Source organism: Belonocnema kinseyi, chromosome 7 (genome assembly GCF_010883055.1).
Source record: "Belonocnema kinseyi isolate 2016_QV_RU_SX_M_011 chromosome 7, B_treatae_v1, whole genome shotgun sequence".
In the NCBI taxonomy this organism is placed as follows: Eukaryota; Metazoa; Arthropoda; class Insecta; order Hymenoptera; family Cynipidae; genus Belonocnema; species Belonocnema kinseyi.
In genome coordinates this window covers 2,398,449-2,412,307 of record NC_046663.1, presented here as the reverse complement: position 1 = coordinate 2,412,307, position 13,859 = coordinate 2,398,449, and the positions used below count along the sequence as shown (strand labels likewise).

The 13,859-nt window shown below is 30.9% G+C and overlaps 1 long non-coding RNA gene across 1 annotated transcript in view; it reads left to right on the top strand.

Annotated features, from left to right (window-relative positions):
• The window catches only part of LOC117177253, a 121,281-nt gene that overhangs the window by 100,084 nt on the left and 7,338 nt on the right, over nt 1-13,859 (top strand). Inside the window, exon 2 of the long non-coding RNA XR_004467683.1 lies at nt 11,150-11,206. This is a non-coding gene — a long non-coding RNA (uncharacterized LOC117177253). The remainder of the gene's footprint in view (nt 1-11,149; nt 11,207-13,859) is intronic.

Genomic DNA, 13,859 nt, shown 5'->3' with positions numbered 1-13,859 from the left:
ACAGTAGATCAACCCTCAAAACCATGAAGGCAGAAAATTACCTAAAAATTAGCGTTATTTTCTTGAATTAAGAGTTCTTATTCTGATTCCTCTAATAGCTTAATTGGAAAAGCACCTGATTGGAAATCAGAAGTTTTGTGGTTCGATTCCCAATGGAGTGAAGAAGTAGCATCTTTTTTCAAGAAAAAATTTTAATTCCAATTTTTACCCAAACGACGCGACATTTGTTTTCAGCCGATAGAATAATTAATTGTACACTCACGTTTTCTTTTTGCAGAATTATCTGCTCCACGCAAACATGATACAGACGCAGACAATGCTCATCCAATCATTGATATTTATAATATTGAACATTGCGCAACTTTAGAAAAACACTTTGTCTCAAAACTTGCGTGACCTAAATACATTATTACAAAATATAAACTAAATCTTTTTCTTGAAATAGTGCCAACAAACTTGACCTTCACTTAAGAACATGCTCTTCGGTGACCACGTGACCACACTAGTCCCCGGTTATGAACATTTTTTTGGTGTTTACTGTGTCCACAAGGATTAAGATACCGTGTTTAAAATTTGACAGATTAAAGAAAAAGCACTAAAAAACGTTTGTATAAATCAATATGTTTATAATTCTAAAGAAAGTTTATTTATAAATTGATAAAAAAAAGATATTACCATTCGAGTTATAGCGATTTACAGATAATTTTTGGTTTGATGCATTTCAGATTTTTTGATTCGCGTGACACCAATTTTAAACTCAATCGCCTAAACCTTTAAAAAAAGTAATAAGAACAATAAAATTTGCACATTTGTTGCAAATCAACAAATAAGTATCTGCACACACGTAATCTATCATTATTTTTGGAGCATTTTTAGCGATTTCTAGCGCAGGAAAAAAGAAACTTTGAATGTCGATAAAGTCAAGATCACGTCACGAAGTTCGTTCATGAAATTTTCGTGTTGAATGGTTTTCATTTTTTTGGTCCTCACTACGTCCATACGGATTGAGATATCGTGTTCAAGATTTAGAAAGTTATACATAAAGCACTAAGGAACGTTTCTATATAACAAACTGTTTATAATTGCGAAGAAAGTTTTCTAGTCAAATAATACAGGAATAGGAAATAAACTTTTAACGTCGATAAAGTAGATGCCTCGATTAAAAATAATCAAGGAACACCTTAGAATGTTACACTCGAAAAACCGTGTGAGTCCCATCTTGAGAAATGCGCATCTTCAAAAAATAATTAAAATTTTCTGATGGTAAAAAATTTTTGTGAATTTTTGGTACTGGTTTGAAACAATTGTAAGTGAATAACAAAACGAAAAATAATAAAATTTCGCCCGTGGGCAAAAGACAAGGCGAGCCCGACACTGACTCCCGCCGGTTAGTTTTCTGTCAACAATAGTTATTAGCTGAGCGATTCAACGTCAAAAATTAGACGTCAAGAATTTTGGAATTTGGTTGGAGAACTCTGAAGAGTAAATTTTAGAACATTGCTAGTGTTGGTATGTTTCCAATTTGGAATTTATCTTTTATTTTTAGAACCAAAAAAATGGATTAGTCTAAAATTTGTGTCAGTACTCAATATACGCGAATGAAAAAAGCTGAAATACATCAAACCAACAATTATCAGCAAAGTGTTGTAACTCGAATCGTAACATCCTATTTGATCAATTTATAAATAAACTTTCTGAAAAATTAGAAATATATTGATGTGTACAAACTTTCTTTAGTGATTTTTATTTAATATCTTAAATTTTAAACACGATATCTCAATACGTGTGAACACAGCGAACACCGAAAAGGTGAGCATAACTGGAAACTAGTTTGGTCATGTGTTCACCGAAGAACATGCCCTTAAGGCAGTATTATACTTCGGAACTTAAAATTTTTTTTTTGCATTTTTTTAAAATGTACGTAAGAATGTCATTGAAAACAGCAGCATAAAATTATTATATTCAAAAGATGGGCGCGAAGAAAATTGTACCACAAAAAATGATCTTTAGTTTTTATAGCGAACTAAAGTGACACGGAGATTCAGTTATCACTTTTAGATTTTTTTACTTTATTTTCTAGGGGCAAAAAGTGTATAATTTTAGACAAGAGTATTTTTTTCTCATTTAAAATGAAAACCTAAATTAATCACTTTTATTGCAATTGTTAATAATAAAGTACGATGCTTTGTTTTCCACCTGAAAGCTTCTATCTTTCTAACAGCTTTTGGTATATTTTTTTCTTATCTCAAGACTGTTTCTGTGAGTGTGGCAATTTATTAACGTACGTCAGTTTGATATCTTATAAAATTGTCTTTCAACATGAAGTTTTTTTTGTAGCATGAAAATTTTAGTTTAAATTAGAATGGTAGTTTTTTATAATATAGATTATTTCTAAGTTTTATTATACTTAGTTTAGGATAAATGAAAGTTATTAGCTCAAATGCTGTTCAAAAATGCTAAAATTTATACATAATTAGCCATTCTTTACCAATAATGATTGGCATTACTTATTTCCTATTGTGCTATCTTTTGATAAATATATAGAATGAATATAAACATTGCTCCTTGAAACATTGCTACTTAAAACATTGTATACGCAAATTATATACTTGATGTATATTAATTCTGCCCAGCCATAATGATTAATTTAATGGAATTTTAAAGGGAAATAAGGTATATGTTTTTTTAGAATTTGTAAAATTATGAGCAATTGCGATACAAATATTAACACTTTTTTAACAAAATAATATTCAAGTCATTAATCCTGAAATTCTTAGAATCAGATAAGTATAAAAATAAACTGGTATGCTACATTTTTCTCGAATCACGAGGTCCGGGGCCAACCGGTTACTGGCCAGGCTGACCCTGGTTATATCCCATGGTCGGGAGCCGGCTGGGCACTGGTCAGGATAATGTTTTTGTAGAAATTACACATTTTTTAAGAGCCGTGATATTATCAAAGACGTGATTATGGATGTTAGGTGAATTATTACTTGAAACTTATAATTGAAAGATTTATTAGATCAGTGAAACAAAAACGAGCTTTTCAATTAAAAAAAAAAACATACAATTTTTTCGAACAATTTAACATTTTAAATTAAACTGTTATCGATTCTGCTATGCGCAATAACAGAAATGATAAAATTTTTATAAACTTCTCTATATTCAGACAATGTTTAGTCTGTACAATTTCAAATTTACCGCCATGTATAGCGCCTGCTGTGTCTGACGTCTGCATCGACTCTCAGTAATTTTCAGTTTTGCACCTGGAACGAGGATGCTCCTTGCACTCACGTCGCGTCGTCTCTTCGAAGTTCGCAAATCAAATCGAGACTCATGGTTAAAATCAACCTTATTTCAGTGATTAGTTTGAAACCCCCACTTAGTGTGCAAATAATTATTATTTTAAATTTAAATATAGTGTATACAGTTCTTACTTTCTTCCTTCCTAACCTTAAAGCACCATGTGGCTTCCAAATTGCTATGAGATTCTATCATCAGGGAATAAAATTCTACTCCAATTTTCTTGCCAGAATGGGTTCACTTGATTCGAACTTTTAAAGTTCACCGTAATCTTTACGCTAAGCCTTAAAAGACAAAAAAAGTTATCAATTTATCGCCTGAAGCAACATTTCTTAACCGCTTTTTGGCCGGATTAGTTGACCGGATCCCGGCCGGTATTGAAGCCGGGATCCGACCAGTTTACCGTGACGTTTTTAGCCGGATCCCGGCCGGATTCCACGACCAGCGCCCGGTTTAAAGCGAGGCTATCCGGCTGGGATCCGGCCGGATCCTTGATTGGATTCCTACACGGGATTAAATGGAAAAAAATTAAAATTGGAAATTAAAATGTTTTAAAAAAATATTTTTCTTTTTTAAATTTGCTCTATTTCAAAACACAAAGATGATTAATATGGAAAGCGAATATAACCAGGATCAATAAAATAAGGAAATAACTGATTTGTTTACATAAAAAATATGTAATAAAAGAGAAAAATTGAAATTTGACGGAGTTTTTTGCATCAAAAATATTTTTGACGATATTTCACTTCTTTTTTATAACAAAGCTAGTTAAATCAAACACCAGATTCAAAGTATTGAGAATATTTAATACGAAGCAGAACATAATACACGTAATTAGTTTTGATAACTATATTATAACTAAAAATATAATTAATATTTGCTGGAAAATAAGAAAATATCCTTAATATTAAATCCAATAACACGTTTTAACGCAACTAATCAATAATTATATTATCTATCTACTTAACAATTAACGCACTTACTGGAACAGAAACAGTTAAATGTTAAATAAAATAAACTGTTTTCTAGTTAAAGAAAAATGAATTTGCAACACAATGGTAAACATTTTAAACCATTCAGTTGCTTTTTCTACCAAAATAGTTGCATTTTTAACTAAAAAAGAATTTTATATCGAAAAAGATGACTTTTGATAAAATTGTCGAATTTTCGACTAAGTTAATAAATGTTCAACCAGATTGATTTGAAATTTCTGGCTTAAAATTACCGGCAAAGTCCTAGTTAATGCTTTTAACATTTTTCTATGCTTGAATAATTCTTGAGACAAACGTACTATTTTTTTATTTGCGGTTTTAAAATCATTTTAAGTAATGTTTTTAATAATTTTTTCGCTTGTCCTTTTTTTTTTGTTCGATTCTTGGAATTAAAATGTTTCAATTTTAGGAGAAATTTAATTAGATGACTTTAAGAGTCTACGAAAATAACCATTGATAATTTATAATAACCTCGCAATCTTGCACATACCCACTCAATAATTTTATTTGCATAAACTAATACGTACTATGATTATTATTTGCTAATACATATACTGATAAGATGATAGCCGCGTTCTTTGTATCGCTTTTTTCCATATTCAATTAAAAAGTAAAATACTTTAGGAATTATTTAAAAAAAAAATTAAGATAGAAGCTTTCAAAATTTAAAATCTTTGAACTGAAAATTTCTGATTTAAACGTTTTCATTAAAAAAGAGTTGAAATTTCAAAATTACTTGACTATTTCCATATAAAAGTTTCTGAAATTATAGTAGTCTAAATTCTTATCAAATTAAAAAAATATGCTTTAATGTGAAATTGAAATATTAAAAAAAAGAAAAATATATGCTCTAAAAACTTGAAACTTAACCGAATTTAAACTTTATTTATCACTTTGAAATTATTCAACCTCGAATACTTTTAATTAGAAATAATACAATTTTCATTACTTTCAATTTTAAATGATCTATTTTTAAAAATTCAAATCGGAAAATATTATATTTTTAACGTATTTAAATCATCTTTTTGAAATTTTAATATGAAATCATTGAAATTCGTGATTCTTGAATTCAAAACAAAATTGTTCAACTCTAAACGTTTTGAATTATGAATAAGACAGTTTCAACTTTTTCCTTAAGAAATTGTCTAAATTTAAAAACATGATTTATTATATACATATATTTAAATTCAATTTAAAAATATTAAATATTTAATAAACATTTAGATTACCTTTTCATTGAAAAGGATTGCTTTCCAACAAAATACATCAGAAAATGTCCGTACTGTTTAATTTTCATGAGAAAAAAAGTAATTTTTTTCAGAATGAATGAATTTACAAATAGAAATTGAATACATGAATACATGAATTTTCAAGCAAATAGTTGAATTTCCTACTAATACATAGAATATTTAAATTTACAGGTTAAAAGTTAATTTTTGACTAAATAACATATATTTTTAACAAAATAGTTATTTTTTCAAACAACCAGATTAAGCTTTGACCAAGAACATTACAATTCTAACAGAAAAGAAAATTTTCAACAAAATCGACCAAATTTTAATCCAACTGTTGATTTTTAGCGAAAAATACGATTCTTAAAGAAAATAGTTGAATTTTCAGCCAAAAAAATGTTTCTGTCGATGAATAATAAGTTTTCAACAAAATGTTGAATCTTCATGCCAAATTATGACTTTTCAACAAATGAGTTAAATTTTGAAACCGAAAATACGACTTTTTGGCCCGAAAAGGTAATTTTGAAGAAAATAGTGGAATGTAAAATAAAAAAAGATGAATTTTCCATAAAAAAACCAACTTTTAATGAAGCAGTTCAATAAATTGTCAACTAAAACATGACTTCTGAAGTGAAAATTAAACCATTTTTCAACAAAGTGATTGAATCAGAACAGAATAAATTCCAATTGATCAATAGAATTTTTAGCCAAAAAGATTAAATATTTACGATAAGAGATATACATTTGAACTAAAAAGAGGAATTTTCATGCCAAAAAGACGAATTTCCAACCAAATAGTTTAACTTTAAACAGAGAATTACGAATTTTCAACGAAAAAGAATGATTTTTAAACTTTTTGAATATGTATCAAAATAATAAAATTCTGACTTTGGAGGAGGAGGGCGATTACAAATTTGAGAAAAGCGTCTCGCGTAATTTGTGGCTGACCTCTAAACATTAACTTTCTCCAAATTTCCCTGACTCTTTCAGATTTTCCCTGACTAGTTTTGAATCCTTTACATTTCTGGAATTACTTAAGCTTTAGCAACCAGATATAAATATTATTCCTGAAAACGTAACCACATTTATAAATAACATTGAAATTTTCACATAATATTATAATTTATAATAATTCTTTGGCATAATATGCTACAACTCAGAACTGCAAATCCTTGGGGAAAAATGTATTTCTATACCATGAAAATGGTTCTCAATCAAAATATCTTTTTTGTTCAAAATATATCTCCACCAAGGCTTCTACTGTTTAAACAATTTTTTTTAATATCTGAGTTGCGGGTAAAATGACTACGCCTTAGAATTATACATCGAATCCACGTGTCGTATAATTTGTTTAAGAATCTAGTCTCTTATCGAATGAACGCACAAAAATAGTCTTGATTTATTTGACAGCCATACTTTCCATGTTTCTCAAAATATTGTAAAAATATTGTAAATTTGATTGGTGGAATTGTAAAAAGGAAGGGGGTTCTATCCGTAGTCTGACCCACACGCAGACCATAATTTTCGACAAGGACGAGATAATTGTTAGTATATATACAAGTAAAAATCCATTAAAAATCCATTCAGTCAGAGTCTGAGAAATAATTTAAAATCTATTTTTCTGTGGCTGCAACAAAATGAAGATTTTTGTCTTCACGCTTCTCTTCACGTTTGGGATATTTTTGGCTTCTGTTCGTGAGTAGAATATCATTATAATAATACCCATTTTTATAATTTTTTTCAATTACTACACTGTAGTTCTAAATAAGTTTTTACATTTTTGCTAAGGAATTAATTGTTTTTTGCTATTGAATTAGGAATTAAATTTACTAATGGAATGAGTAGTTCCGCAATGAGAATTAGTGAACCACTTTTGGCTAATGAAATCTGTAAAATTTCACTAGTTATAATTTAGGTTTTAACAAATTTGGATTCACTGAAGCAATAAAGTATCTTTGACGTAAGAAAAAATCTATAAAATAAAAATAAGCTTCTTTATACATTCAAGTATATCCCTCTTCAAGGCAAATAAATGTTACAAAGTTTGCTAAATAATGTGCTAAATAAAGTGCTTTACTTTAACAGGCTCGATAGAGACTGTCTGAAACAAAAACACTAAACAGTTTTAGATTCAATAGGACTCCAGTAACCGGCTGAACTACGATTATTTAAAAATTTCAATTAAACCTATATTTTTCTTTTCGCAAAAAACTGTGCAAATAAACCCACTTTTTTCGTTTGTTTTTATTTTCTAGCAAACATTTGTTTTTTCTGGCATGTATATCAGAGATCCTAGTTCAGCTGATTGCTGGAGTCATACCGAATCTAAAATTGCTAATTTGTTTTTTATCAGGCCTCCCATTCTGGAGGTCTTTACAATAGCGCGGACCTACCTACTTTTTAAAGAGTTGAATTTGAGTGACGTTTTTATGTATGAGATTTGTATAAAATAAATTTTAAAAACTTTTAAATATATTTTAATAGTGTATTTCTGGAACCTAACAAACCCGACATCGATATCATTGTTAATAATCTCAGAAAAAATTCACAAAAATAACTTTTTTTCGAGCGTTTCAATTCTCGCGTGGAAAACGTTCAATGTGGAAATCATGGTTCAAAATGGCATTAGCATGTGGTGAGCGTTGTTCAAGATTAGATCAATGTTCACCCAGGTTACAATTGAACCTTGGCAAAATTTTCGAAGATGGACACAATCTACTAAATTTTCCTCCCATTTTAGAAAGGATTAGTGGTAACTATCTTCTTTCATTGGTTTTTGCACAATTTTTTAAAGAACCCGCGCGAAAGAACTTTTCATTGCTCAAGCATGGCACCAAGCTTGGAAATATCTGGCTAAAGCATGGGTCACGGCATAATATTAGCATGGCGCAAGTCTGGCTCTTGTCCATCTCCTATGCTTAGGACTCGCTTAACACAAATAAATATTTTAAATCACATGTAATTGTACAAGAAGAACTTTTGAAGAATTTAACTTGTGCCAACTGCCAAAATAACTACCAATGACGAGTCAACGATCCGGGTGCACCGGATCGAGCATCAAGTACTTTTATACACAGAAAAAAAAGTCTTGATTCGAAACCAAAAGTGGGCTTCTTTTAAGGTGTAATATAAAGAAGACCAGCTCCGCTAAAAACTAGCATAGCTTGAAATCTTTAAAACGAACTACTTATAGAACTACGAGTTAGACCCGATGTAGTCTTGAAAGTAGCCGGTAGCGACAATATGGGCTAACATCAAGCCACTGCATGGTTTAGAAAGTAGTTGTTAGCTAGACGGTAGGCTAACATCAAGCCACTGCATAATCTTAATAGTAGTATGTAGCCAAACTGTGGGCTTACATTAAGTCACTTTATCAATTTAAAAGAAGTGTTAAATATAACCTGATAAAACCTGTATGATAGATCAAATTACGCGTCATAAAAATTGAGTGCCTGCTCCAATTTTGGACACTTTTGTCGAGACAAGTCCTTCTTTGACAGTATCTCCGCCCAAATACGTAAAAATCCCGGTCTGTAGGTTCTTTCGTGATCCAGATAGTTATTCACTCGGTGAACACAGTCTCTTCTCAAACAATTAAGAAACAGATAAGTGCGATGACTATATGACGCGTCTCGCTCAGCTCGCTCAGCTGCTGTGACGTCGCAATTCTTTGAAATTAGCAATAGCTGTTCAGAGGTCTAAAAGCTAGACCATGAGGTCTAAAACGAGCCTCATTGCCTTCTCATTTAGAGCCCAATCTTGCCCATCATGTCGAAGACCAAGTGGGGCTTGTTTCGAGTACAAAATACTAAGGGTTAGCCATAATTGTGTTTTGTTTCACACTGAAGACCCTTAAAGGCTCTTTTTAAGACATAATTATTGTTAAATTGTAGAAATCAGCTTAATTTGAGGCAAAAATAAAAACAAGACCATCATAGAAGTAAGACTGTTTTTCTGTGTATGTATTCTCCGAGAACTTTTCAAAAAATTATATTTTGTGAATAACGAAAACTTTTTCAAATGGTGAGTTGACGAGCCGGGTTGAACCAGGTCGCCCACCAGGTAGGTTAGCACGGATTATATACAAACTTTTTTAAAATTTGAATTGTTACAACAAGCTAATTACCTTCCAATAGTAAGCCGACCATTAGAGTGTAAAGGATAGTGCATCAGGTAGCTGAGCACGTGTTCTACAAGAAAGTTTTCAAATTTTAAATTGGTACAACAGCCGAAATAACTACCAGGTGGTATAAATACCAGAAGTAAACACCAAATAACTTCGAAAATGACATTTTGAACGACATAGTACACGATTCGACGCACCCTGGTTGTTGACGTACGATGTAAAATTTGTTTAGCTATTGGAAAAATTACAATTTTTTAGGTTCTTGTAGAAAACATGCTAAAGTAACTGATGCGCGATCCGGTACACCCCAATCATGGACTTACTATTTGAGATCGTTTTGGTTATTGACAAAGTTTAAATTTCAAAAAAGTTTAAGTAAATGCCGTTTCGAATTACCTGGTGCACCTTCCGGCGCACCAGATGGTCGACTCATGATTGCTATTTATTTTAAGATATGGCAAAATATAGATACTTAAAAAGTTCTCGTAGAATACGTGATAACCTACCTGGTGCACGAACCGGTTTTCCTGGGTCGTCGACTCAAAATTTCAAATTTTTTTGGTTATTCACAAAATTTGCAGTTTTTAAAAGTTCTCGTAGAATACGTGCTAAGCTACTTAGTGCACGAACCGGTTTACCCGGGTCGTCGACTCAACATTTGAAATTTTTTTTGTTATTCAAATTTTTTGTTATTAAACTACCTGGTGTTTGACCCGGTGCAAGCGGATCTTTGAATCAGAATTTTTAGTTAACGCAGTCTAATTTTCTCTAACACTTACATGTTTTTAAGAATATTCATTTCTGTTTAGCGTGTCCTAAGCATGGGAGACGGACAAGAGCAAGGCTTACGTCATGCTATTGTCAGCTGTGACCGCTGCTTTAGCTAGATATTTCTAAGTGTCTTGCCATGTTTGAGCCATACAAACTTTCAAAAAAGTGAGGAAAATTCAGTATACTGTGTCCATCTTTGAAAATTTGAAAGAAGTTCAATTTCAACAAAATCGTACACGTTCGGCCGTGGTCAAAGCATGGCAGAGGGCAATTAATAGCTTCCCAATTGTAAATTAGGATAAATATATGAGCCAATCGAATTAGTAATTTTCTACTTTATAAAGACTTCAAAGTATTTTTTGCATTCGAAAAAAACTATACAATTGCAATAAAAAAATTTTAGTCACTCAAGTTCATAGTTAGTCAAGCTGATGCTCATTTAAGGCAAATAATTTTTTGCAAGTTTGCTAAATAATTACAATTTTGGTTGAAAACTAACCCAGTAGATTTTTAATAATTTAGAACTACACGGTTTATGCTAAAAATTAAATTCATATTGTATTGACATATGACAAAAAGGCACACTTTTCGTTAAATTAAAATGTTTATTTTTTTATCTCAATTAATGAAAAAACGATTAGAGGTAGCATTTTTAACCATACCAACAATTTTGAGGTTTGATAAAAAAATTTTTAAATAAAAAATCTCTATTATTCTACTTACAGATTCAGTAATTGATCCACCATCTCACGCACAGCAATTTGCGGCACGACGTGCAGCAGGTAATTTAAAAATATATTCACAGTTAAACAAAATAATTATGATTTCAAACTGATTAATGATCATTTCCAGGTGTTTTTCCACTTATTTTTAATTATTTTAGCGACTATTTTTCGTTTAAATCATTTTAGCCAGAAAGTTGTAAAAAGTTATTACTTCTCAAGCTAAGTGAAATCGTGCATGTATGTCGAAGTAATATTTTTTGTTTAGAATAGTTTGCAACTACTTAAACAATTTCTATCCGTATAACATTTTTTCACCAATTTGTGAAAAATTAGAATTTTCTCAAATTAAAGAGGAATTATCGAATGTCAAGAGTAATATTTTTTCTTTAGTATGTTTGACAAATATTTGAATAAATTTAAATTTATTAAAACAATTTTTCATTCATGTAAATAGGAAAAAAATGAGAATTTTTTTGAATCTTTCACACTTTTTCGCATATTAACCAGCATTTTTTAATTTTATCGATATCAATCCGAAAAAATCCGAAAAAATAACTATTTATAAAAAAAAATATTCTGCATTATTTTTCGAAGTACATGGAAATTTTTGAAAGTGCTCAAAAATACCTACATAGGATAAAAATGTTATCCAATGTTCCAAAATGTCCGGCAATAATGATATTTCTTTATGTTTTTAAATAGACGGAAATTGTCATAAAAATCGAGTAAACTTTTTAAAATTATACAAGCAATCCGAGTAAAGTTTGTTCTAGAATTTTTAAAAAGCTCTGTGAAAACGTACAGAAATCCACATTTGGGGAACTTCGAAAAATTCCTCAAAACTTCGGAAAATATTATAAAATTTGAAATAATGTTCGACGAAAGAGGGTTTAACCCTAAAAACTACAGCTGTCGATCCGCCACTGATTAAAGTAATAACGGGCAAATTAATAGGATTTCCCTTGAATATTTAATTATCGTATTTTTAATCAATAAATGATATTCACAAACAAATTAATTGTTTAAATTCATTTATTTTCTAGTTCGGATATTTTATAAAGCGGAAATTTTCTATCGGAAATTTTATTATTTGGGAATCTGCAAATTCGGTAATATTATAAACTCTCAGGAATTGTATTATTTGAGAATTTTCCAATCTGGGAATTTTGCAATTCGAGAATTTTGAAATAGATAATATTATAAACTATCGAGAATCTTATCAATCGGGAATTTTCCAATTCGGGAATGTTTGAATTCGATAATATTAGTAACCCACAGGAATTTAATATTCAGAATTTTTTAGTTTAGAAAATTTCAAATTTGGCACCGGTAAGTCACACCTTTGATGTTTCACGTGTTTGACATCAGCATTCATGGCTTTGTCATTTCTACGCGGTCGATTCTCTTAACCCTTATATGGTCGATGTTAGGACATTTGATGATTCCGAAGGAGTACTTTAGAACAGGGATGGCATAGGTGTTGATTGCCCTGATTTTTGGGTCGAGTTAAGAAAACTCTTCAGACTCAATTTGAGTTTTGTAGTGAAGACACTTGTTAGGCTTTTGTTAAATATCGTATGCTAAACACACATAGTTTCAAGAATACCAAGAATATCAAGTTAATTAAGATATTTATATAAATCATCCTCAGCCGTTGCCTGGATGCCATTCTCGAGCTCGTTCTCTAACTCTGCGGTCCCTAATGTCCCTCTGGTCAAATGCACTGTTCTACACTTATCTAGTCCGAACTCCATGTAACTATCATTGGAAAACTGCTTTCTGACATCGATCACTTTGTGCAGTTTCTGGTCTGAACTACCGAATAGCTTCAAGTCATCCATTTATTGAAGATTAATTACTTGATGACCAACCTCATTAGCGTATATTCTAAACCCATAGGACATGTTATTTAGTATTTTGCTCAATGGTTTCAGCATTACACAGATAGCACTAAACATAGTGCACTGAAGGAGTGTCTTTAAAATATACTTATCGTAATGTGTATTGATCCTTTTATCCTATGTTGTCCATGATCAAAATACTTGATTCTTATACCCCGAAGCATCATCGCACGACTTGGGAAGTCAATAATGAATAAACAGATTTTGTAAATTCTTAAGACTTGTAGCTAAAACTTATGCGGTACAGAAGGAAACGCTTGCTTGTAGTCAATGTAGCCATGAGCAAGTTCCTTTGATGTTTACGAGCTTGAGTCACGGAACCAGCATCTACGATGTCTAGATTTTTAGTGCCATAGAGCCTGCCATTAGATTTAGGTGTTCGATGATCTTCTAAAATTACCTTGTCAACGCAAGGTGTACACTCTTTAGGTACTTGTACTATGAGTTGGTTACCATGTCCGGATTTGGAGCTTTCAGTCACTTGAGCTTTAGAAAACCGCTGAAATACCTAAAGCTGTAATTTTCGACAGCTCTAGTGCAGAATTATTGCTAGTTCTTGTCTTCTCTAGTCGAGACCACGCATAGTAAAAAACAGGTTTAAATTTTATGTTTAAAATCAATATAGCACTTGTTCCCATCATTTTTTGAAATATATTGCTTAAACAAAGTTATTCTTTCAACAGAATTAATTAATTTTATCATACGGACCTTATGACCAAATTGATTAATTCCAAAGACAAAATAACTTCGTTATTGATACGACGGTCGAATAAAATTGACCTTGTGGTGATACTGTAATGCACTAAGTA